We start from the raw sequence: 5,000 nt of genomic DNA, 5'->3' as shown, positions 1-5,000 counted from the left end.
CAAAATTCCATAGTTTTCCTTTTATTTATGTAATATAACTATTTATATGTATTATCAAGTACATGAATGTAAACCAAACCAACAACGGGGTTCTCTAAAAATATAGAAGTGCAGGTCTTCAGAAACGGAGTTAGGGGGTTTTGCATCTGAACTCTTCATATATTGTATATAGACGCTGATGTTTAAATGCACAATAGGAAAGTGGGGTGGGGGCTTGGGGCTGGGCTGGGGCACCAAAGGGACTAGAACCGACCCTGGGTTCCCCCCAAGTGCCTTGTTTTTCAACATTATGCCAGCATTAAGTTTTCAATTAGTCCAAAAGGGGGCAAGGCAGGAGAAGAGGAGAGAAGGCTTTGTCCAAACTTTTCTCAAGTGTCTAAAAGTGTCTAACAGGGGTTATTACATCTCCCCCTACACCTTTCACCATGATTTTAGCCCCAAACAGTCCACATTTTTCCCCTTCAAGCACTTTGGCACTATTACCGGTCATACAAATAATAAAAACTATCCTTCAAACAGTCCATAGTATTTGGGGTGAGAGGGGAGATGGTTTTGTTAAAGCCCGGAAGGCTTTAAGCCTGTGGTTCTCAATCTTTTTTGAATAAACACCACACCATAAGCCTGCCAATGCCCCATTAGTATTAAAAATTAAAATAGACCACCCAATAGTATCTAAGCACCACCCCCTCCCAGCTGCATCCTTCTCTACGCACCCCCTAGGGGTCCCCAACGCCCCTTGTGCCGGCTGTAGAGCCCCTGTTGAGAAACAGTCGGGTCGTGAAGTCTTGAAGGGTCTGTTTCACGAAGTGGGCCCCAAACAGTTTACAGTTTTTTGGGGGTGCTCTGCTCCTTCCTCCGGCCCCCTCTGGAAGTAGCCGCCCTCGGCACACTAGTGTGTAAACTGAAATGCTGTTAGGGCTAGTAGGCTTGTAAACAAGCGATAAATACTTCAGTATGTGGGTTATGCAAAGCTGCACATACAGTGTTTGGATTTTTTTTTTTGCTTGTTTCTTCAGTAAATGTCCATAAGGACTGCCCATCATTTTTGTTACTTTTTTAAAAAAAACTTAAGATTGTGATTTTTTTTCTCAGGATATTGCTTGACAGCGGTCATGTAGGCTACTGTATATTGGGCTATAGGGAAGATGTCCCCAGCCCCTGCCTTTGCTATTCCCCAATCTGATCTAGAGTGGGCCCTCGTATACGTATACATACAGTAAATAATGTGATGAAATGACTAAAGTTGAAGTATCCAAGGCACTCTTAACACCTAAATCATTATAGAAATGTTAAAGGGACACTGTGCAGGAAATGGTCAAAATAGGTACTGCAACTATGCTGCTCATTGAAACTGGGCTGGCTATCGCCAAATTAGATACTTACATGAAAGTTTACTGAGTAATAAACACATATTTTTCTAGTATGGTCCAAGTAGAGTCATTTTTGCAGCTAAAAATGGCTATTTCAAATTCAAAATGGCGGACCATGGAGAAGATTCCCCTTTTCATGAATGGAAAGTGCAATATTGCCAGTCATAATGAACACTTACAATTTGATGGTGGTGGTAAGTATTCATGATAAAGGTAACATTAGTGAATGGGCAGCATGAATTCTGGAAATAAACAACTAAATATCTCACAGGAACAGGCCTGCAAAGGGGCGAAGGGGCAGGTGCTCTAGCACCACCTCGGCCCTATCTGTGTACGCCTATGGTGATGAATGTGATGAAACTGTTCTCAGATAATGAATGTATTGCTTGACATATAGCTGTCATGTAAAGTAGTACAATCAAACACTGAGCTATAGGGAAGATGTCCCCCCTCTCATTTGCTATTCCCCAATCCCTGACTTGAAGTAGGCTAGTACAGTGGTTCTTAACCTGGGGTGCGGGCACCCCCTGGGGGTGCGCCAGAGATTTCTGGGGGTGCACGGAATTTTTTTTTTGTTGAGGTTGTGCCCAAAATTCTGATTCTAATCCTCATAATTAGGCAAAATCAAAAACAAATTAAAACATGTTTTGGACCTAATGTACAGTCATTAAAGAAGTGATTAATGTCTAAAGCAAGAATCATTGTAATTATTCACTTAAATCATTTTTTTTTGTGCGTATACACGTATAGACGTTTGGTTTGGGGGTGCACGGCTTGTCTTGGGCAGAGTTTAGGGGGTGCTTCAAGAAAAAAGGTTGAGAAACACTGAGCTAGTACACTACATACAGTACAGTAAATAACGTGAAGTTGTGAAATTTATGTGCTGTTTACACATTTATTCATGGTCCTCTGTAGAAATCGGAAAGTTAATCTTCTGTAATAACCCTCATTAAGATATTGAGCAAGACGTAACATAAACAGCGTGGGCCCCTGGAGAATATAGGGTGATAGAGAGAGAGGAAGGGAGGAAGGGAGGAAGAGAGGGAGGGTGTCGGACGAGATGTGTGTGCATGTATTGAGGCCTGTCTTCATTTCCTCCGTCATCTCTCTCTCTCTCTCTCTCTCTCTCTCTCTCTCTCTCTCTCTCTCTCTCTCTCTCTCTCTCTCTCTCTCTCTCTCTCTCTCTCTCTCTCTCTCTCTCTCTCCTCATAGGGAGGCTATTTCAACCCCTACACTCCCACAAACAGCTGGCGCACTACGTGTGTGTAAGGAAGATGTGCTTGGATGTGTACGTGTGTGTGTGTTTATGTACTGTCTTTATGTATACAGTATACTGTATATCCGTGTGTGTGTGTGTGTGTGTGTGTGTGTGTGTGTGTGTGTGTGTGTGTGTGTGTGTGTGTGTGTGTGTGTGTGTGTGTGTGTGTGTGTGTGTGTGTGTGTGTGTGTGTGTGTGTGTGTGTGTGTGAGAGAGTGTGTGTATCTGTGTCCTCGCTCTCCGCCACGTTGAGATTGGAGGCATATGGTGGCGCGTGTGTGTGTGTGTGTGTGTGTGCGTAGCTGTCTCTGTTAAGCTGGGCGTCGGGCCAAATCTCCAACGCCATCACACCTCCTCTTGGGCTGTCAGGCTGCAGATGATGGAAGGCAGAGAGGTACACAAGCATCGGCTCTTAAGTACAATTCAAGGAAGCGCCACAGCTTAGAGCAATTATTGCAACCCTCCTTTTGAAGTGCAGAGGATGCAGATATTCTTAGTTAGTCTCCTCAGGGGTCTGATTAATGTGAGAATAATGGCTGTGCACGTGGCCATAGCGACAGAGTTCTAGAAGGACACACTGCCATTGTGATGTCATGACTTGAAGAAACTTTTTGCCTGAAGCAGAGATGAAGCAGATCTTTTGATTGTTTGATCATTGATTGTATGTTATTCAAAGTTCAAAAGTTCAAAGTTCTTTATTTGCCATTTGTGCAGACTAGTAGTCTAAGGACATAGGAACTCTTGAACAGGCTCTCCGAGTCAATAAATAAATAGAATTAGATAGAAAGAGGAAAAACACAAAATACATTAAAAAATGATAAAAAATTAAGGAGATCAAAGGAATCAAAGGTGGTTCAAAAGTGGTTATTTTGCATTCATAATGTGTATTTGTCAGTCTCGGAAACTCAGTTTTCCTGTGGAAAATATCACACTTGGGTGGCGTTCATGTGTGTTTCCCATGTCGTTGTTTGGTATTTACCATAATTCCAAGAGCACATGAATGCACAATTAGAACACTGTTTTGCACCTAGTATCTGCATGCACCTGCTCTTCCTTCCCTCCCTTTGTGACATCATCACTTGTAGAACCTTTGTGTGAAGCAGAGATTCTTTTCGCCTGCACCTGCTCCTTCACATCCTTCCCTCCTCCTTTAGGTCTTCCGGCCAATGGCATAACACAGGCCCAAAATAGTTTGTATTATTTGCAGTTAAGATATACCCCACTGGGATTAATAATAATAACAATACTGGGTATAAAACGCAAACAATTAGATACAAACACAGTACCAGCTGCAGTCTGCGGCCCATGACGGTTGAAACAAATCATTACAAGATTAGAACTTTTATCTAAATTGCCATTGGCCCACTTGTAAATATATTCATGAGCAATGTTTATACAAAAAAAGTCAACAACAATAACAATAATAATAAACGTTCGAACCAAGAATATCCTATTTTCAATTCACCAAAGGCTCGCATTGCGTTTCCCACACACGTCCAAGAGATTAATAAATATAATTGAGTTCAGTGGCGCTACAAGTTCTCTGGCCGCCAAGAGTGTGAGTGAGGTAATATTGGATCATATTTACACTGAGCTATGTAGCACGGCGGTTCCCAAAGTGGGGGGCGGGACCCCTAGGGGGGTCGCGGACGTACTGAAGGATACGCGGGCACAAGGGGGAGCCAACATATTAACTCCATGATTTGTTAGTAACAGTATAGTAAATGTTGCGGTGTTAATTCAACACTTATAGAGTTCATTTAAGTCCAAATGATGTCAAATCAACTCTCTAAGTGTTAAATGAGCACTGCTGAATTTACTGTGTATTCACTTGTATGGTTTATAGATGTGTTTGCTGTCCTGTGGATTTCTAGCAATAATAGCAGACAAACTGTTAATGGAAAATAATGGCATTTTTTTGTCCATTAATATTGCTAGATTTTCCATTAATAATTTTATCCACTAATATATATATTTTTAAAAAATCAGTTGCTAGGCTAAGACAATGATGTGTGTGTGTGCGTGCGAGCGTGTGTGTGTGTGTGTGTGGTGGGGGGTCGTGAAAGTCCCTGCTGAAGAAGTTTGGGAAGCGCTGTGCTGTATGCAGCATACTGTGCTGCCGGGCGGCCGGGCCGCTGCTTAGTTCCTGGCTTCTGTTTCATCGCCTCGCTGCCTCTTCCATGTGGTGTCGCGTATCACCTCGAGTTCCCACCACTCACATATACGTCAGGACACAACGAGTCCACCATTGAGTGTGTGTGTGTGTGTGTGTGTGTGTGTGTGTGTGTGTGTGTGTGTCTGTTGGTCTGTGTGTGTGTGTGTGTGTGTGTGTGTGTGTGTGTGTGTGTGTGTGTGTGTGTGTGTGTGTGTGT

This window comes from Engraulis encrasicolus, chromosome 21, assembly GCF_034702125.1.
Source record: "Engraulis encrasicolus isolate BLACKSEA-1 chromosome 21, IST_EnEncr_1.0, whole genome shotgun sequence".
Taxonomy (NCBI): domain Eukaryota; kingdom Metazoa; phylum Chordata; class Actinopteri; order Clupeiformes; family Engraulidae; genus Engraulis; species Engraulis encrasicolus.
Note: the sequence above shows the minus strand (reverse complement) of the source record.